Consider the following 22,833-nt stretch of genomic DNA (forward strand, 5'->3'; position numbering starts at 1 on the left):
GCGGTACAGCCTTCCTGGTGTCATTATCAGAGTGAACCAGCCAAGAAGAAAGGTGAATGTAAAGTGTAGAAAAATCCTGGTTGTATGACCCAATCCAAATATACCTGATGAAGGAGCCCTAAAACATGTTTTATTTAGTTTAACCCCTTAACGACCAAGGACGTATATTTACATCCTTGGCTGGCTCCCGTGATATAACACGGGATCACGCTGTGACCCCGTGTCATATCGGGTCGGTCCCGGCATGTATCTCATGCCGGGACCCGAGGCTAATAGCTTGCGGCAGCGATCGCGGTGCCACGCTCTATTAACCCCTTAGACGTGGCGTTCAAAGTTGAACGCTGCATCTAAAATGAAAGTAAAAGCTTCCCGGCTGCTCAGTGGGGCTGATCGGGACCACCACAGTGAAAATGCTTTGTCCCGATCAGCTAGGACGCGAGTGGAGGTCCTCTTACTTTCCTCCGGCGCGTTCGTTCGGTGATTGATTGCTCCAAGCCTGAGATGCAGACTTGAGCAATCGACCACCGATAACACTGATCATCGCAAAGCTATGGCTTTGCAGTGATCAGTGTGTGCAGTGTTATAGCCCCCTATGGGAGCTATAACACTGCAAAAAAAAGTGCAAAAAAAGTTAATAAATGGGATTTAACCCTTTCCCTAATAAAAGTCCAAATCACCCCCCTTTTCCCATAAAAAAAACATGTAAATAAAAATAAATATAAACATATGTGGTATCGCCACGTGCGTAAATATCCGAACTATAAAAATATATAATTAATTAAACCGAACGGTCAATGGCGTATGCACAAAAAAATTTCCAAAGACTAAAATAACATATTTTGGTCACTTTTTATATCATGAAAAAATGAATAAAAAACTATCAAAAAGTACGATCAATACAAAAATTGTACCGTATTTTGGGTAAAATGACTGATGTCACTGCAAAGTAGAATTGGTGGCACAAAAAATAAGCTAGCATATGGATTTTTAGGTGCAAAATTGAAAGGCTTATGATTTTTAAAAGTGAGGCGGAAAAAACGAAAGTGCAAAAACGGAAAAACCCGTGGTCCTTAAAGGGGTACTCCGCCCTTAGACATCTTATCCCCATCCAAAGGATCAATGATTCTGCCACTTGACTGCTCATGCCTGGATCTAAGGCACTGTGCAGTCATTCGGCGATCGGGCAGCAAGGAGGAAGGTAGGGGAACCTCCTGCTGTACTACTGAGCTAGCCCGGAGCAGTTTACTTTCATTTTAGATGCGGCGATCAGTGCCGCGTGCTATTAGCCACGGGTCCTGGCCAGGCTCGACTTGCTATGATGCATGGCCATGGCGTGGCCCCTCATTATAGAAAGGGAGTGGACGGAGGGAGTACAGGTACACCCCCGTCCCCAACAGGTTAAATACCACCGCACCAGGACGTACATTTACGCCCTGCGTCATTAAGGGGTTATCCCCTATTCTGCAGAGAGGGGATACATTTTAAAGTAGATGAGTACCCCTTTAAGACTATAACCAACTAAAGGGGACATATGTCAAATTTGCAATGAGTTTACTATTCCTATCTAATTCAGTTAAGCACTATGGGGGAGATTTATCAAAACCTGTGTAGTGGAAAAGTTGACCAGTTACCCATAGCAACCAATTAGATTGCTTCTTTCATAGTATTAGTATTCGTTTTTAGTATTATGAAAGTGCAGCACAACTCTTACATTAAACTATAATCCAAGGCAAAGGGGTCCTGGCACTGGCAGTTAAAATACGCTTTATTTATCTTCTCATAAAAACAGGATACAAACTGGGTAAATGGTGCAAAAAACAAGACAAGACCGTGGTGTGTGATTCCTCCCTCTTCTCTGACATGTTTTTGCCCTACTGGTAGAAGATGTTTATCTCGCAGATTCCCCTGCCTCATCAATATTCTGCCTCGGCCTGCCCCCTTCTGTGATGTCAGAACCAGGTGTAGGGGATGAGCACTCTGCTCCATGCTACACCCAACTCTGACGTCACTGAAGGGGCTGGGCCGGGGCAGCCAGCTCCGCACCTCAAATGTGCAATGATAAACATCTTCTACAGGGCAGAGCTATAGATATCGGTAATGGAAAACTGTAAGTGAACGTTCTTTGAACAGCTATTAACCTGCACTATAACCCAATATATTGGTGTAGGTGAAGGGATGTCAGATTCTCTTTAACTTCTCATAAAAACAGGATACAAACTGGGTAAATGGTGCGAATAAGACAAGACCATAGTGTATGATTCCTCCCCCTTCTCTGAAACCTACACCATGGTCTTGTCTTACTTACCCACCATTTACCCAGTTTGTATCCTGTTTTTATGAGAAGATAAATAAAGTGGATTTTAACTGCCAGTGTCGCGATCCCCTTGCTTTGGATTATTGTTTTGGATGGTTGGAAAGGACCAATGACACGGGCATTGGAAAGGTGAGCGATACTTACGATTTTTTTTCTAAGTTTTTTTAACCCCTTGCCGCAGAACGCCAGGTTTTTACGGCACTGCGGCACAGGAGGGTTATGAAGAGAGCACAGGAGCTGAGCTCGCATCATACCCACACAGTCCCGGCTGCTATCAGCAGCCAGGACCCGTGGCTAATGCCGGACATCGCTGTTCCGGCAGATGTCCGGCATTAACTCTTTAGACATGGCGATCAAAGTTGAGCGCCGCATCTAAAAGTGAAAGTAAAACCATCCCGGCAGCTCAGTCGGGCTAATCGGGACATCACGATAAAATTGCGAAGTTTCGATCAGCTGGGACGCAGCAGGAGGGTGCCTTACCTTCCTCCTGCGCGTCCGAACGGCAATTGATTGCTGCAAGCCGAAAATCCAGGCTTGAGCAATCAACTGCTGACAACACTGATCAATGCAAAGTTATGTATTTGCAGTGATCTATGGAAACGATCAGTGTGTGCAATGTTATAGGGAGCTAAAACATTGCAAAACAAAAGTGAAAAAAAAAGTTAATAAAGATCATTTAACCCCTTCCCTAATAAAAGTTTGAATCACTACCCTTTTCCCATAAAAAAAACTGTGTAAATAAAAATAAACATATGTGGTATCGCCGCGTGCGTAATTGTCCGAACTATAAAAATATATTGTTAATTAAACTGCACGATCAATGGCATACGCTGCATGTAGTTATGATTTTTTTCGAAGTAATAAAAAAAATCAAACCTATATAAGTAGGGTATCATTTTAATTAATGTATATGGACCTACAGAATAAAGATAAAGTGTCATTTTTAATGAAAAATGGACTGCGTAGAAAAAGAAGCCCCCAAAATTTACAAAATGGCGTTTTATTCCATTTTGTCTCACAATGATTTTTTCTGTTTCGCTGTAGATTTTTGGGTAAAATGACTAATGTCATTACAGAGTAGAATTGGTGGTGCAAAAAATAAATCATCATATGGATTTTTAGGTGCAAAATTGAAAGGGTTATGATTTTTAAAAGTAAGGAGGAAAAAACGAAAGTGCAAAAACGGAAAAACGCTATGTCCTTAAGGGGTTAAACTCATAAATGGAATGAACATTTTTTCTGAGCTTCATTCCCAGGAGTGAGTAGTTTATGATGAAAAGTACTTTGATATAATACTAAACGAATCACAGATTCCAATTGAATGCCTTTCCCTTTGGTGTCATGTTGACAGTAGAGTTCACTGAACTGATTTGCCAAGTTAATGTTTCACAGTTTGCAAGTAGATTCGGGAATCAGACTTCTATGATAGTAATATGCAAATGTATCACTAAATTAGTAAATCAATGATACTAGCTCCAGAAATGACAAAAGACTTGTGATCAATGGTGAGATGACCTCGAAGGATCACTAGCTTCTCTCTAGACTTTACTACTACTGTCATGTTACATTTGTATTTCCAATTGTACATTACCATTGAAGGAAACAACAACAGCAATAAAAGTACCTGTAAGGGGACAGGTAATAATTGTGCACATGATGTCTTGTCATCTTAATGAATATGGATTGTTGGTAGGAAGGATAATTCATGTGTTAGGTAAGTGGTAAATCTACAGATAAGAGAGATGGCGGCGGGGGTAATTGATCAGCACTGGAAGCATTCCTCAGCTGGGGAAAACAACACTGAAATATAGGACTCTGGGGAAATGAGGATAACTAGACAATGAGTCATATTGGTGTAACATTATTGATATTTGCATGGAGTTAAACACTTAAAGCATCTTAAATTATGAAAAAAACATGGATATTGAAGCTCAGCGTAAGAAGGTATTCAATGATGGCTACTATGTAATTGACTCATGGGCACTGTTAAAGTAGGGCTATAGAGCAGTGTTTCCTATCCAGTGTGCCTTCAGCTGTTGCAAAACTACAACTTTTAGCATGCTTATTGCGAAATACTGCTACAGATCATATCAATATGTATATGTATATATATATATATATATATATATAATTATTATTATTATTATTATTATTTTTGGGTTGTTGTTGATCAACATTTGATTGACCAAAGAGTGTTTTCTTGATGTTAGGGGGTTTATCCAGGGGGTGGTAGGATAGGTATAAATCCTATTGGTATTATTTGAGACTAATTTCCCAAGATTTATCATGGGTCTGATTCAGGAAATCCGACTGTCAGATTTGTTACAGCGTACCTGTCACAGTGCAAAAAACAAACAAACAAAAAAACAAACAAAAAAGTGATGTTTTACACAGTACCTAATCCTGATCATGTACATATCATTTTATGTGTCTAGGACTTATATACCCTTAACAAATAGCCTGTATATGTAGCTCACTTGGTTTGTGTTCTTTCCTTCTGAGGGGGTGTGTCTGTCTCTCTCCCTCACTGTGATGACTCATCTGCTCTAAATCTGGGAGAAGCCTGGCAGTCAGCAAATCACTGCACAGTAATTTTTATTCATACATTTTCTATCTGTTCCTAGAAAAGCTGGATGATAATCAACATAGCTGTCACTATGTGTGTCATTCAGCTTTCACAGACTCCTGACTTCTTTGTCATTCAGGAGTCAGAAAGCTTTGGCTGTTCAAGCATGCTTGAAGTTGTAGTTTTTTATTGCAACAGCTGGAGCTGCCATTTTCATAAAGCACTGTGTTAGAGCAGTGTTGCCTTTAGGTGTTGCAAAACTACAACTCCCAGCATGCCCCCACATCCTTTCTCTGTAGTTTTGCAAGAGCTGGAGGCACACAGCTGGAGAATACACAGCTCTAAAACAAAGATTGTACCCCCAGCTGTTGTAAAACTACTACTCCCATTACGTGAGTTGTAGTTTAGGAACAGCTGAATGCTGTAGTGGTGCAATGGTGATCTCCTATACTGGATACAAAAATGCTTTACGGCCGGTATCCAGTATGCTGCAAAATACAGAGTAGTCTGTCAGACAGATGACCCCTAGTGGTGGCTATTTTCATTTTTGATTTTTTTGTAAAATTTTAAAAAAGTCATCTTATCAGTAGAACTACAAAGTATAAAAAGTTTTTCACAATGACAGTGCATCTTTAAGCCTTAATTCAGATTCAGAAGTGCCTCAATTGCCAATGGTAAGTATAAACAGGAGCAGGGATTCCTGTCAAAAACAGGAGTCTACTCCTATACAGTACACTAAGCAGCTGGAATGGGTGCAGAGCTCCTGGTCCGGTAAGTGTATTGAATGGAAACTGGATGCATACAACATGACTGCTTACCTCTGGGCCACTTATTGTACAGAAGAGAGAATTGAACAAATCAATGACACAATAATCTTGAATTTTAGCAATTCAGATTTTGGAACAAATTTGTGCCAAATCGATTTGCTCTTTGGGACCTCTTGAAAGAGCATACATTTGTCACTATTCATGCTATTTGGTAAATGTGTCAGCAGAGGGAACCATTTGGCCTACCTAGTCCAATTGTCGTTTAACCAGAAGATATTATGCACATCACTAGGGGTCTTTTTCGTCCATCTTTTAAGCCCTGGCACTTGCCTACTGTAAGTTTGGAGCTGATGCCAGTTGTGATAACAGTGACTGTCAATAGTGACTAATGATTCTTATTATATACATTATTATGAAGGTGACAAACCAGTATTTGCAATGTAAGTGAAATATTCTAAATGGAGCCACAACAAATTATCAGAGATTTTTTTTAGCATCTACTGAATAATATTAGGTTAAGTTCACATTGCTATTTGCATCCGTCCCATTCAGGGTCGTTCAGCTCTTTTTTTTTTTGTTTTTGTTTGGGGGGGCTGAACAGACCCTGAAAAAAAAAGGGGGGGGGCACAACGGACACTGCATTTACTTGAATAGGGTCCATCTGGGATTTGGTAGTTTACCAAAGTTTAGTGGAAAAATAAATGTGCATGCATTATTTTATTCTTAGTTAAACTACCATCATTCTGACAGAATTGGGGATGGAACTCCGAATAGCACAGTCTGACGGCAAAGTGAACATAGCCTTATACATATTTTTTTTTTTATATATATATAGATGTTTTATGTGTGCTTTCAGTAAACCATGTAGTAGTTTATACTGTATAGTTTGACAGTATGCCACTCAAATGGAAATGACCTTGAAGTAAAGTAATTGAGTCCATAGCATAAACATATATACAGCTTTTCATGTAAAGTCAAACAGCAAAGCAACAGACACAATACACTAGTCAGATCACAATGCCAGTGTATAGCTGATATTTCGAAAAACAAATACTAGGCAGAACTGAAAGGAAAGAAATCTGATTATTTATGACCCAACAGCAACACAATTTAGAATACATTAATGTAGAAAATGTTCAATATCAAGAGAAATGAAAGAGATGGATATTGCAAAATAGAAAAGCCTTGCAGTGTGTTCCCTGTGGCAATCATGAAATTATGTTGCCAAAGCTATGGGAGGCCAATAGGATTTATTGTTACAAGTAGGTACTTATTCTTGCTCCTGACCTAGAAACCTCTTAAATGAATAAAGATCACATAATGTTTGTACAAAATCTAGGCACACACATGGCTTTAACCCACCACAGGAGGCAGGGAGATTGTCCTTCGCCTTCCTAATAATTAGAATGCTATTCATTGCACAAGCATCAATGAATATTCCCCATTGTTACCAGTGGGATAAATTGCATGATATTGGTGCCATGCATGGTATCATAAATTCAAGAATATTGGTCTTGAACTTCAAGTAATTTCTTCAGTATAAATCCTATTTAAATGCTGGCTTGGTGGAATTCCTGTAGTAAAGCTTAATACTATATTTCTTTCTGTCTAAATGACACTTTTTAATTTTAATTTTTTTTCAGAGTGACTCAGAATTTAGCTTATTCAAGCATTTGGACATTAGCCTTTATGAATGAACAGACTGTGGAAAATATATTTTGATAAAATAAAGAGGCAATACCGATCCTGGAAAAAAATAAAACAGTCCAGTATGAAGCACACTGTGACCCAAGCTACTGAACTTGAATGGAGAACACTTTGACCACATCCAAACTTCAGCCTGGTTTACAGAACTTTATGACACTGCACTGCTTTATCTGGAAGGGATATGACAACTGATCTGGGCATATATTGTCTCTTAACATTATAAGACTAAAGTATGAACCCAAAGATATGTATAATGTTCTAATATTAATCATAATCTGTTTTAATTCAAGAGGCAAGTCAACAGGACTAGCCTCTTGATTTAATCTTGACTTTTCTATATAATTTGGGCACCAGCTCCTGCTGTCTTTTCTAGTCCTAGTTTATATTTCATATGGTTTAGTTTTAAATTTGGAATGGACAGACTCCTTGCATCGGTTCCTAAAGGGATGTTCCCATCTGACAAAGTGATGGCATATCACTTGGATATACCATGACCCGAACCCTTAAAGGAAAATTGTCACTTGTTTTCTCCCGCACTATCCACATGTACTGGTGGATAGTGCGGGAGACACTAATTAAAATGAGCCCTACCTTGTCCGGATCTGCATTGCCGTTCTCCCGCAATTGTAGTTTTATTATCTGTTGAAATTTTCCTGTAACTGGCACGGGCCGGGCTTTGGCGGATAACTGGCACTGACATCAGCGCCTCTTATGAATATTCATCCCCCCTCCCTCCAGTTCTCCCTCTCTTTGCTGCTCCTAACTGGGGGGAGGGGGGATGAATATTCATAAGCGGTGCTGACGTCATTGCCAGTTAAGCCCCAAAGCCCCGCCCGTGCCACTTACAGGAAGATTACAACAGATAATAAAACTACAATTGCGGGAGAACAGCAGCGCAGATCCGGACAAGGTAGGGCTCATTTTAATCAGTGTCCCCCGCACTATCCACCTGTATATGTGGATAGGGCAAGAGAAAACAAGTGACAGTTTTCCTTTAAGATCCTTACTAACTGTGAGGATTAGAAACCACTATACTTATCCCATGCTGTGATTCCTTCACTGTTCTTTGCTGCACCCAGCCACCTGCTGTATAGAGGACTTGCAGGACTGGCATGAACCCGGCTGCAGTTTCCAACATGGCTGTGTGGTTTGGAACACTTCTATGTAGAAAAAAACTAGATAACTATGTTGCAGTTCTACAGGCCCTTCTTTATTAGGATCAGGGCAGTTGAAAGTAACCATGGTCAATGGTCGCAATGGTCCAGCAAAGTGGTCTGGAATCTCACAAAATCTTAACCATTTAAGTTTTACCTTGTTCGTGTGAAGACTAGAGTGTACTAGGAAAATATACACACCATGCATCACCTAAGGGAATACATTATACATGCTATTACATATATAAGGTTAGATGTGTTTGCTGAGTTGTTCATACATGTATGGATTTCTTCTGTTTAAGCAAATTACAGAATGTTGGAAAGAAAGTGACAGATTGTTCAAAGTGTCAATTTTGTCTAAGTATGGAGACTATAGGTCAATCATTGATTTAAAAGGGTGCTGTCTCCAATAGGTAGCATTTTAAAAATAGCTTTTTTTCATACATTTTCCATGCATTGTATGGTTAATAATTCTCAATGCATCAGTTTTGTAGTCTCCTTAAGACGACACATTACCCCAGTCCTACATCAAAGACTTTTCACCGAGCAATCCCGCACCTTAGTTGAGGGGCATACACTCTGAAACAGCTTTCTACAGTTGGGTAATTCTGCTTTCTAGGAGAGAATATGACTTGTCCTATAATCCCCAGTCATGTTTTATGGCTCTATAAGGGTAGAGCATTCATGTGCAGGGATTTCACATTAAATAAATGGCAGCAATGTAACAGCTCGTTTCTCTCAGGTGAAGAATGACTTTGCAAATAGAGGCTCAAATAATCCATCTCAATGATGTGAGCTATAATATGTTAGTTTCAGTAGGGGTTTATTACAAAATAGGGACAAATAAGTATATCCAGGTTTCTATGAGGAGACCATAGATAAACATTGTAACCAATCCACTATATTAAAGCACGCATGTCCTAAGATCAGTGCATGGGAACCCTATAATAATACAGAATTTTATGATATATAAGCACATTTTATTTTCTGGCAATTTCCTAGAAATTCTCTTTCAATAACTTTATAATAATTATTCTAAGGATTCTCCCATGGTGATACTAAAGCTAATACTGAATTAACACAGGTGGATGTCACATATGAGAAAATCCTATAGCTCAGTGTGTGTTCTGGCCTTAGGAGTTCTTCGTACCATTGGGTACAAAGAAATAAATTTGTTTTCTGTCAGAAGAATATTGAAAGCTTTGTCATCTCTAAGTGTTTCTGGAGGGTTGAAGGAATCCAATTAGCCTCTGATAAAATAATACTGTAGGGGGATTTGATTTATATTATCCTATTGTGGTCTATGTTCCATTGTGCATTGAAACTTCTGAACCTTTACTGAAAGTGTCCTAATAAAGTCAAGGTCTGTCGTAAGGACCAATTAGGTTACCTTTGGCTGTATTTACCAGCAATAATCTCCAAGTGACATATTGATCTGTCAGATGGCCTGCTTGTTATTGTATTTATGGACAAGTTGCTGTATTAAGTAATTCTAGTCATAAATGAGACGTATGAAGGTCATGGAAGAAACTGAGAAATCTTACAATCCTAGTCTGAGGTAATGAATCCAGTAGGCTGGGATCCTTAGTGTACATTTAGACTCATATTGGACAAACCAATCTGTTCTTTTAGAAAAAAAATGTATATATTGTTATTAAGTACAGATTTTTCCTTTTGAAAAGGACCTCAGACTTCCCATGTTCAAGCATAAACCACAAACTGGTGATGAAATGTTCCCTTTTAAAGGGGTTCTTCACTGCCCTGCCTTTTGGAGCTCCGCTCGCAGCATCCGGAAGTTTATTACTCCAAACGCTGTGTGCGGGCTTCCGTGTTCAAGGCCGCCCCCTCGTGACGTCACACCCGTCCCCTCGTGAAGTCACGCCCGCCCCCTCAATGAAAGTCTATGGGGAGGAGACGCGACAGCGGTCACGCCCCCTTCCCATAGACTTTCGTTGAGGGGGGCGGGTGTGATGTCATGAGGGGGCGGGTGTGACGTCACGAGGGGGCGGCCTTGAACACGGAAGCCCGCACACAGCGTTCGGAGTAATAAACTTCCGGATGCTTTGAGCAAAGCTCCGGAAGGCAGGACAGCGGAGAACCCCTTTAAAGCTATGGGCAAGGAACTTACACAAAGTGTCAGGGTAAGAAAGTGAATTTTTGCATCAGATGCAGAAAAACTTATCTATTACTGTGCACATATTCTTTATGTTTTATTTAATTGCAATCCATTTATCTTTTTAAATACTTATAAAGCTTTGTGCCTGTTTGCCACTGTGGCAGTGTGGCAAGGAAAGAGTGTATTTCCTTGGCTCACCCTGCAGAAGCTCTCACCTGCTTCTTAAGTAATGAGGCAGGAAGGAAGGGAAGTGTATATGAGATGGAGACTCAGTCTAATTTAGGCTCTTCCTAGGAGACAGCATGTGGGCTGTAGGGAAGAGACAGAGGCTGCTGAGGAGGACACAGCCCGAGCTATGAGGGGCTCAAAGAGAGTGATATTGTGAGTAGAAGGTTGCAGGGGACATATGTTTAACCGGCTGAGGGAAGCTCAGCGGTTGTTAGTCAGGACAAACTGATCTGTTTAGTCAGTGACCAGACGGTCTAGGATTTTGTTTTGTTCCTGCTTTTTGTTTGTTTCTTTCCCTGCAACCTGTCTAATAAAACTGGCAAGGTGCCAGATTTGCATGATAAGCGTTTGTTTACTGGTTTATTGAGAAGAAACGCATCCTGTGGCGTGGTCCAGGACGATCCCAGAGCTAATCCCCAAGACGGATCGTCACAGCCACAATATGTTATAGAATTAAATTATGATACTTCATGGCTGTAAAGTAATCTATGCATATCTACATTTCCATAATCTATCATATTTCCAAATATTATTCAGTCCCAAAAGAGATCCTCATTGCACCATGTTGAGCCCATCGCTGTATCTATTTAAAAGGAATGTAAGGACTTTTCTGAAAAGATGAAAAAGAGAAAGGAAAGAGAGAAAAAAATATCTGAGCTTCTGTTTGACTGCCGGTCTCCAGAGCTCGTGTGTCTGCTGATGTATGTGTTATATGGAATGCTGTTTTATGATGATGCAAATATATTACCTCCTGCTGTTAGGGAATGCAACTTCCAGAAAAATGCTACATTCTAAACTCCTAAGACATGATTTTAGACAGTAACATGGATACATTCTCTTTATCAAGTAAATTAAGGTTGTTATTTATGTTTTTTTTTTCAATTAAATATTGACTTATTGTAAATTGTCCTGAAATTGTACAGCATCTTTTTCACAAATAAAATTCTCTAAGTGCACTGAAACTATTTTACTTATTTACAACCCAAATATTAAGAGATCCATTTGTTCTTACTCATATCATATAACAGGAGAAAACTTATCGCAGGATGAGGGGAGCTTGTATGTTCAAAATCCCCCCACCCCGCTGAACTGTTCACATGAAGCCATAGAGTTTAATGACCAACTTCTTTCTGATATTAGATTTATTATCAAGTTCATTGTGAGTATAATGAGTGAGTAGTGTTCTACCCCTAGTGGTGGTAGACAGAATTTTTTTGCTCACCCCGGTGAAGCAATAAAATACAGAGTTCCGATGTCCTATAAAAATCATAGATACACTTTCCTGCAGAGCATCCATTAACAGTTTAACCATTCCAAACCAACCCCTAAACCACACTCGACATTCCTAACTTATACCTATAACTATTATAACCCCTTATCAGCCTTGACAAGCAAATATATTAAGTATTACTTCATAAATAAAACTACCTACATCCAAAATCTGGTGCAATTAGTACAAAAACAACAACAAAAACAGAAAAAAAGGGCTAGTTTACACCTTTTTTTTGGACCTCCCTTAACAGATTCCATTCAAATGGATGGTAGTTAAACAGAGAAAAATTATTACACTACACCTTCAAAACAAAGGACACCTGACAGAACCCAAACAGACTCAAAGTTAATGGAAACAGTAAGGACCTATTTGTGTTGGCTCTGGACCGTCAGTGTCCGTTTTTTTGTATCTGTGATGGAGCTTTACTTAGTAAAGAGGTGGGACTTATTGAAAGTGGTTTATGATTCAATGGAAGAAGGGGGGAGGTCTTAAAAACGAGATATACCACATTTTGGTACACTTTTTGGTAATAAGATGCATAGGCCTCATTTTGGTGCACATCTTGGTAAACCTAAACTGTTTAAGGGATGGTGCAAACTAAACAGTCTAAAGATGCAACCAGATTTTCAAACAGCCTAAGCCTCTGTTTTAAAGAAGGGGTATTTGTAGACGGCCTATTATTTATCACCCCTATTTTATAATACCAGTATGATTTTCTTATACCTAGGTCAATGAACATAGCATAGCATACCTATTGAAACAAAAGTCTTAGTAAATCGTTTTGATGACTTATCAATACCCAAATGATCTTATTTTTTGTAAAAAAAAAAAAAAATATGTTAACCTAAGTACAGAAATGAAATGTACAGAAATCCAAAATATTTTTATGGCTTCAAGTTTTATCTGGAATAACATAGTTTAGCAGTAAATCTCCTGCCTACCTGTTAGCATTGGTAGACAACATGCATCACATATTACAGATCATTCCGTGCATCATACACTACATTGTACTATGATGTATGATGTCTTGAAATAGCATAAAGAACTACACATGCATTGTTATCATGCTGATTCCTGCATGCATATCATGCAAATATACAGCTGAATGCATAAATATATATCCATGTATCAAGTTTTTTTATTTACGTAATTTGTCTTTGCATAAGTCTGATAAATATTTTCAGGGATTTCAGCCTCTTTGTGGTCAAATATACATCATGTACATTATTTTATTCTACAGAGCATAAAAATGTAGCATTACCAATATTATATTTTTGTTTGATTGAATAAAAAGCTTTACAACTACATTGAACTATTTTTGTACCACTTTGCAACTTTTTTTTGCTGATTTTTAGGTTTAAAAAATAATGCACCCCTATGTATTCCATTACATTATTGACTTTTGTGGTAAAACTAACATCCCAGAACCTTTGTGATGGAAAACCTGGGGGCTTTTGTCAGGCCATTGGTTTATACTCGGCACCCCCTCCTTTTGTTTTAACTTTCAGATGCTGCATTAACTGTTGACTGTGGAATCTAAAGGCTAAACTTGAAGGTTTAGAGATATGGCTAACCCTGGGCATTACCATAGCTTCTTCTTTTTACAATACACATTTAGCTTGTCTTAAAAGCATGATTTTGTAATGTGGATTCAGTTCCTACTTGGAATATCTCAATAAAACAAAAAAATATATTCGTTTGTACATAGAATTCATATTTAAATTGATTTGATTGGTTGTAGTTATTCAATATTATTAAAGATAAGGATAGGCATTTAACCTAAACATATCAAGGGCTAAAAGATATTTAGATCATCATGATGATCTGTATAAATATAAACCATGGTATGGTACATATAGGGCTTAATGTATGGCTATCTCCAGGGGTCCCCTATACAGTGACAGAGGACTGATTGAGGACCAATTGAACATTACCACAAAGGTTGAAATCTCCTCTAAAATCACTTCCATACTTCATGCACCTGTTATCGTCTTTTCACTACATGAGATGTGCTATAATAATAATAATAATAATTTTATTTATATAGCGCCTACAGATTCTGCAGCGCTATATAACTCGTTATATATACGATATGTTATGCACACTCATTCTGTGCTATGACAGAACTCACCTTTGCTTTTATTCTTCACAGCAGTCACTGGAAACAGATGATTGCATGAGAGGAAGAGAATAAATAAAAGCAGATTAGATTAGGGGCAGGGGGGAACACAGGGAAAATGTTTTGAGAATTTCGTAAATTTTGGGAAAATTATATGGCAGGAGTAAAATCTTTTCGAGAAACACAATAGCCGGGCTACACAAAGGTTTGTACGATTCTCAACTGAGGTTCCTAGGGCAAACCAGAGAAGGTGATTCTGAAGGTCTTACCTTCATATATACATAGTGTATGCATGTCCACTTATTTATGAAGTCTATTTTTATTGAACAGAAAGGTAATAAATGAGGGCAATAAACTTTGTTATAATTATTGCACAATATGGGAATTCATTCAATAAGATCTAACAATTAGTCAATAAGGAAAAAAACCTATATCCAATTGGGGTTGTCTTCTGCTGGATTTTCTGGGCACATTATTGTGTTAGAGTTCAGGCCTAATGTGGGCCAGTCCAGCTCTTGATTTGTGTGTAGTATTGACCGTAGAAAACAATGCTCAGGCTAGGCAATGGCATAGCCTAAGGGAAGGCCTGCTTGATGGGATGTGTAAAAACGGATTGGTAGGTGACAAGGTATTCAAGGATTGGCAATGTTTAGCTAGAGGGTAAGCCATTTATAAGGACCTGAGTGGGGCATCTGGAGCCATTTTGTTTTTCAGATAAAGGGATAAGTATTTCTTACCCACTCTCTGTTATTTATTTGGGATAGCTTGAGTTAAAATGGTTGGGGGTTGAGTACAGCAGGATAAACTTGTCACAGCAGATGAGGTTGGTTTTTGGGGGACCTTGGAGTTGGGTTAAAAAAAAGCGCTGGAAGTAGAAGGGGGAAACTAAATAGGTTTTGGATGCCCAAGGAACTCATTTATGGATATGAAAACAAAGTTGTCTGATGAAGCAGTTGTACTGTGAAATGTGTTGCATCATGGGTGATTAAACGTCAATTCCCTTTTACTACCGTGTCAGCGCCTTGTTATCACGTCGTTCACCTGAGGATTCATTCAACATTTATGGATATGGGCATGCGGTTACAGGTAACCCTCAGGGAACTTGAGCTTAGGCACCAGTACAATGGTAAACAAGAGCACATGGGTGTTAAAACCAGGTGCCTGTGACCCAGTGAAAATCTGCTAAAAACCTGTGCAAATGAAAAATGTTGGTACTGCCAGTATTTTTTGGCTTTGAGGACTACTCCCATCATTAATTTTAAGAACATTGGAACGTTTATAAAGATTAAGGGATCTCTTTTGGCAAAGTTATTAATGAACATGTTAAATATGTTAATGAAATGGTTGTTGTGAAAACGTTAAACCATTCCAATGTGTGTTGGCCTTTATTTACTTAGAAAGGTAAGGTAAGTTGAAATGATCTGAAAATATCTTTGTTAGGTCTGGAGCTTATTAATTCTGCAGGAGTTTTTTAGGCATGCTCTGTGACCCGAGGTCACTGTGCATGATGGGAGATAAGTGGAGTTGTGACCATTCCCTGTTATGAATGATGGATCCATTGTTATCTATATACAGATATTACCTATTATAGTAATTTTGAAGGCGATGACTGCTTTAAAGTGATCTTTATAGAACAGGAACTGTTAGCTCATTATTAGGTTTAGACTTAAAACTGCAAGATTACAGAACAACATTACCATAAAGCCTCAAAAATGTTTTTGACATAAAACATGTTTGACATAAAGTCATTTTCTAGCTCATACATCTTAATAAGGACTTATCTAATTTCTCAAATTCACAAGTATTGTGTGAAAAAGTCACAGCCCTTGCACAAAATGCAGAATATGAATATGCTGAAGTTTGAGCAGGAAAAAGTTACACTTTAATATAAGAAGTTCACAAATCAAACCGTAGGTATTGAAAACTTTGCATCTGTAACCTTAATATTGTGTGAAAACAAACTACTTTCACAGGTTGCTCCCACTGTTTTATTTGGCACCTGAGTTATTTTAATATGAGGCACTGAAAGAAAATGTTTTTCTATTTGGCTCTCATAGTTACATCGTTTGTAAAAAGACATAAACACATCCAGTTCAGCCTATTACCCTGTAGTGTTCAACCTATTACCTTAAAGTGATGATCTGGATGAATGCAAATTTCTTCCTGACTTTAAATCTGGCAATCTCTGGATCAAGGTTCCTCTTTCAGACTCTAGTAACTATATCATGTAATAATATTAACCCCTTAAGGACCAAGCATTTTTCAGTTGTTGCACTTTTGTTTTTTCCTCCTCACTTAAAAATCATAACCCTTTCAATTTTGCACCTAAAAATCCACATGAGGGCTTATTTTTTGCACCACCAATTCTACTTTGTAATGACTTCAGTCATTTTACCCAAAAATCTACGACGAAACAGGAAAAACAATAATTGTCAGGCTAATTGCCAGGCTTTATCATTCTGAGCGCCGGAGCCGACACAGGACATGAGGTAAGCCCTCAGGCTACCTCAGCAGTGGATTGCCCCCCCCCCCCCATCCACACCACTGGGCCACCAGGGATGGAATAAAGGCACCTTTAGATGCCGCTGTCAGCTTTGACAGCAGCGATCTAAAGGATCAATTGTATGCCGCATGTCGGCTATTAATGCTGGCCCCCAGCTACAAGAATCAGCTGGGGCCGACCGGTATGACACAGGCTCAAGTCGGGAGCCCACACCTTACCACCTTAATGGCACATGGGCGAGTATGCACGTCCATGGTCGTAAAGGGGTTAAAGGGGTACTCCAGTGGTAATTTTTTTTTTTTAATCAACAGGTGCCAGAAAGTTTAACAGCTTTGTAAATCACTTCTATTAAAAAATCTTAATCCTTCCAGTACTTATTAGCTGCTGAATACTATAGAGGAAATGATTTTCTTTTTTTGAACACAGAGCTCTATGATGACATCAAGAGCACAGTGCTCTCTGCTGACATCTCTGTCATCATTTTAGGAACTTTCCAGTGCAGCATATGTTTGCAATGGGGATTTTCTCCTACTCTGGACAGTTCTTAAAATGGACAGAGATGTCAGCAGAGCATTGTGCATTGTGCATTGTGCTCGTGATGTCAGCAGAGAGCTCTGTGTTCCAAAAAGTAAAGAATTTCCTCTGTAGTATTCAGCAGCTAATAAGTACTGGAAGGATTAAGATTTTTTAATAGAAGTAATTTATAAATCTGTTTAATTTTCTGGTACCAGTTGATTAAAAGAGTACCCCTTTAATCTCTAGAAATGCACCTAGGCCCCTTTATAACTCTTTTTTTTTTTTAGTTCTTCATGACAACTTCCTCTGGGAGAGAGTTCTATAGTCTCACTGATCTCACAGTAAACAACCCTGTCTGTGCTGATGCAGAAACCTTTTTTGTAGAAGATGCCCCCTAGTTATTCATACAGTTATCCTGCTCATGTGCATATACTTGTTGATTCTCATATAATACTTCTCAGCCCAAACCTCCAACCTATCCAGATCCATAAAATAGTGCATAGTCAATGTTTGCACAATGCCATACCATCTGAAAGCATGTAATTGGTGTGCTGTTTCAACAGAAAATCTCAGATGGAAGATACTATTTTAATTTATTATTGTATGTCAAGTTGTTTCATATTTGCTCTTTAAAGGGGTACTTCGCTGCTCAACGTTTGAAACAAACTCTTCCGAACGCTGGAGCCGGCGCCAGGAGCTCGTGACGTCAGAGCTCCGCCCCCTCATGGCATCACACCCCGCCCCCTCAATGCAAGTCTATGGTTGGGGTCATGACGGCTGTCACTCCCCCTCCCATAGATTTGCATTGAGGAGGTGGGTTGTGACATTATGAGGGGGCGGGGCTATGACATCACAAGCTCCCGCTGCCGGCTCCAGCATTCAGAACAGTTTGTTTCAAACGCTGAGCAATGGAGTACCCCTTTAACTTCCTTTTTGTATCCCAATGCTGCACTGTTATGACAATCCTTTGCTACAATGTAATGCTTTGTACTTGAGCCCACTGTAGATGATATGTTTATGTATTTATAGTAATTCATTTATACAAACACAATAATGGAATTTATAAACTGCATAGCAGCTTAAAATACCCATAAGTTGAAAGACCAAATGGAGTCCACTGGCAGACGACAGACTATTGAAAAATGTAGCCTACAGTCCAGTAGAACTATATGGCATCCAGGAAAAGTGACACCACATGTATTATAAATGTGTTCCTGTTTTCAAAGGGATTGTTCACAAATTATAACAACATAATATTAGGAATATAACAGTTTGGAAAAGAGCAACCATAATGATTGTTCTGTTCTTTTTGGAGCTCACACGTATTGTACGTGCATATTTCATAACTGTAGATCATCTAAAAGCAATAAATAAAATGCAATAAAATATTAAAATTCAATAAAGCCAATAAACTCTAAATCATTTGATCTAATTAATTATGAATTGCCGGTAACATGAGTCTAACAATATATGATTACCAATTAACACTCCAATAACCAATACAGCCTGAGTAATAAGTAAATTATTGATTCCACAACACATTAAGAGGATAGAAAACATCCCGTCTCCATTACCATCAAGAGCTCAAGTTCTCCTACAATTTATGAAGCATTAGACCTCTCATGTTTATGGCCATATTACAAGATCAGTGTTGTTCAGATTCGTAATATAATGCTTATAGAAAGCGATGTACCCATGATGTACCTGCTGTAAATGCCGGATTTCTTATGAAGGCACTCCGATGTTTTTTTCTAAAGGTTTTATATGATGTGTTTTATAACATTTGGTATTATGAATAATTTTTTAAAGGCATCATTAACTGACACATGGAGTCACTATGGCACCATAATATTGAACCATGGGGAAGCTGTAAGTCACTGTACAGTATCTTTGCGCACAGATTTGACATATGCATAAGGCCTAATTCTGTAGGGGAATACATAATAAATGTCAAAATTATCTCACTCGATCTGCAGGTAAAAATATAAATTAAATAACCCCCCAAGAGCATATGAGCAACCCGCAGTACATGCATTTGATAACTTAATCATTTTATCATTACTAATAGGGCAAACACACAACTGTCGTAAATTAATGACATTAATAACCAAAGAGACTAAAATTTGAACTGGGACCTCGTGGCCCAAATAAGTCTGAAAGTCATAAATAAGCAAGGGACCTTATAAAAGTAATGAAATACACTGTAGGAATATTCTCCTAATGTCTGACCTACTTGACACAGAGCTGAATTACTTTTTTCATTACCAAAAACCACATCTGTGCGGAAAGAGAAGGTGGTTTATATATTGATTTAAAAAATAGAAAAAAAAACAAATGATTAGATTTAGCTCTCACTATGACCGTGTAATTTTACTTAAGTAAGAACCCTTGAGTCTAGTAAGAAAGAGATGATACATTTCATAATTTAGTTGTATGTTCTAAGAGATAAAACAGGATATTGTAAAGATGGAAAAACGTGATAAGTCCGCATAGCAGATGACCAACACAAGCCTACTTAAAGGGGTACTCGGTCCCTAGTCCCTCGTTCAGAAAGCTGGGTGCGGGTAGCGGGGTTGTGAGGTCGCGGGAACGGTCCCTCGTGATGTCATGCCACACCCCCTCAAAGCAAGTTTATGGGAGGGGGCGTGAACCCCTCGCATAGACTTGCATTAAGGGGGCGTGGTCATAACATCACGAGTGGCCGTTACATCACGACCCCACCGCCTGCTCCAAGCATTCAGAACAACATTTTCCAAATGCTGGGGCAGTTGAGTACCCCTTTAAGGAACATCTTTTGCAGGGAGGCATCTATGTCTGGATGATATCCCATTAATACATTTTTTTAACATATTTCAAAAACAGTGTACTGAGCCTACATTAAAGGGGTACTCCACTAAAAACATCTTATCCCCCATCCATAGGATTGACAGTCATCGGGACAGGGGGGGGCGCAGCGAAGATCGTGGGGGTCCCCAGCAGCATGACCCCCACGATCTTTGCTGCACCCCCCCTGTCCCAATGATTGTCAATCCATTCATGTCTATGGGAGCAGGTGTGATGGCTATGTACTAGTCGTCATTCCACCTCCCATAGACATGAATGGAGGGGGCATAGCATGACGTCATGAACGTGGAAGCTGCAAGATCCCATGTTCTGGATGTTGGGATGTCTTCTCCTGGGTGGCAAAACCAGGCAGAAAAATGCTTGGGGTGTAGTCAGTACTTACAAATGTGGAGCTGAATGGTGGAACATGGAGTATTCCCAGAATCTAGTTTTTTTTTAAATACTCCAGTGGAGCCACCAATGAAACAAAGGTTTTACTATTTTTGTATGTAGCTCCATACTTCTATCTTCTAACCAGAGTTCTTGGTTAGAAAACATCTCTTATACAGAATTGTAGCATATGTACACATTCCCCTATATAACGTCAGAAATTGTCAGTGAACTCAGAAGGGAACAAGTACATTTTACTTTACTCTGCTCTTAACACCACTGAGAGTAGACATTAAAGTCCAGATAGATGAGGGGAAGCTCGTCAATTATCAGCGGGGATGAATAAGATACAAGGTTAAAACGAGTTACTACCAGCATGACAAACACTAAAGTGTAAAAGCTACTCTTATAAATTTTGTAGTAAAGACAAAAGTAAAGAAGAAATAAGTGAATATTCCATTTACATGCACTTGTGTGTCTCTGCATGTAACAGTTTTTTTCCCCCTCTATTTAATATGGTACTATAAAAATGACCACAAATAAACAATACTCTGATAGTGTCTTTCTATTTGTTGAAGTGCTTCCAAGGTAAGCATGGTAAGGCCAATTGGAAATAAATAAAATATGACGCAAAATCTTAAAATTTGCATCCGTTTAAAAAAAAAAAACTTATGTGTGAGAACAGTTCTTTTATTGTTCACACTTTTTTTTTCCAACAGGTTTAAATCCTTAAAGGGCTACTCCGGTGGAAAATAATTTATATTAAATCAACTGGTGCAAGAATTTGTAAATTACTTCTATTAAAAAATCTTAATGCTTCCAGTAATTATCAGCTGCTGTATACTACACAGGAAGTTCTTTCATTTTTTAATTTATTTTCTATCTGCCCACAGTGCTCTCTACTGACACCATTGTTCATGTCAGGAACTGTCCAGAACAGGAGAAATTTGCTATGGGGATTTTCTCCTACTCTGGACAGTTCCTGACATGAGAGATGTCAGCAGAGAGCACTGTGGACAGACAGAAAAGAAATTCAAAAAGAAAAGAACTTTCTCTGTAGTATACAGCAGCTGATAAGTACTAGAAGGATTAAGATTTTTTAATAGAAGTAATTTACAAATCTGTTTAACTTTCTGGCGCCAGTTGATTTAAAATAAATTGTTTTCCACCGGAGTACCCCTTTAAAGAGTACCTGCCACCATCTTCATTGCTTTATATTGCTGCTGGTATGTTGCCCTCTTCATTACTTCCCCCACAGTCCCCCCCCCCCCCCCCACAGTTTTTATACTTCACTTTCGCCCAGTATTTTCTTCTATAATCCTCTTTCAAAGCTTACATACATTAATTAACCCCATAATTTATGTATGTAGTGTGATGACAGGTACTATTTAAAAACAGTATCCGTTTTTGGCTAAAGACTATGGGGGAGATTTATCAAAACCTGTCAAGAGGAAAAGTTGCTGAGTTGCCCATAGCAACCAATCAGATCACTTCTTTCATTTTGCAGAGGCCTTTTCAAAAATTAAAGAAGCGATCTGATTGGTTGCTATGGGCAACTTAGCAACTTTTCCTCTACACAGGTTTTGATAAATCTCCCCCTATGTTCATACAGCATAATTTCTTTACAGAATTCTGCCTGGAATTATGCATGAAAACTTTGCATGAATTTATAGCTAATTCACTTCAATGGGATTCTGCTGTCCCATTCACACGGCAGAATTTCTGCTGCAGAATTCCCTCCACAGAAACTCCAATGAATTGAATTGGCTATAAATTTATGTAGAATTCCAAGTAGAAGTTCTGCTGTGTGAACATAGCCTAAGTCAATTTAAATAATGTATTGCCTCTTCTTAAAAGGGTGTTAAAAGGGGAAGAAGGATTTTGAGCATTGACTTTTTGCTCAGGTTTATGCGTAATAAAAAAAAAAAACAGCACCTAAAATGTAAAGCAAAAAAACAATAAAAATTCAAATGCACCCTCTAAGAAGAAAATAAAGCAATTTTAAATAAATTTTGTGCTGAAAACCCCTGAGTGAACATAGCCTAAATATTTTATTTTTTACATGTATGCTATATATGTTCTTTAGCCTATTTCCCAAATATTTCTTCTTATTATTCCCTGTATGTTTACAGCTAACAAGGTAACAACTCTAAATCTTTTTTTTAAAATTTAATTTAATTTATTTTTTTATCACATATAATAAGTATGAGTGCTTTATTATAATGCATGGGAAAAGATTAAAAAAAAAATATGTAAAAATTATATTTTAAAAGTTGCCAAAACTTCCCATTCCACTTGTTAGACTTAGCAGAGCTTGTCTGATGCATACATTAAAATAATTGCAGCTAATTCTCCCC

The 22,833-nt window shown here is 38.4% G+C and overlaps 1 protein-coding gene across 1 annotated transcript in view; it reads right to left on the reverse strand.

The window, feature by feature from the left end:
* The window catches only part of CADM2 (cell adhesion molecule 2), a 486,710-nt gene extending 472,427 nt beyond the window's left edge, over positions 1 to 14,283 (reverse strand). Inside the window, exon 1 of the mRNA XM_056559359.1 lies at positions 14,257 to 14,283. The gene's annotated coding sequence lies outside the window, so the exon portion shown is untranslated. The remainder of the gene's footprint in view (positions 1 to 14,256) is intronic.
* Positions 14,284 to 22,833: the final 8,550 nt, after the last annotated feature.

The sequence above is a fragment of the Hyla sarda genome, chromosome 2, assembly GCF_029499605.1.
Source record: "Hyla sarda isolate aHylSar1 chromosome 2, aHylSar1.hap1, whole genome shotgun sequence".
NCBI lineage: Eukaryota > Metazoa > Chordata > Amphibia > Anura > Hylidae > Hyla > Hyla sarda.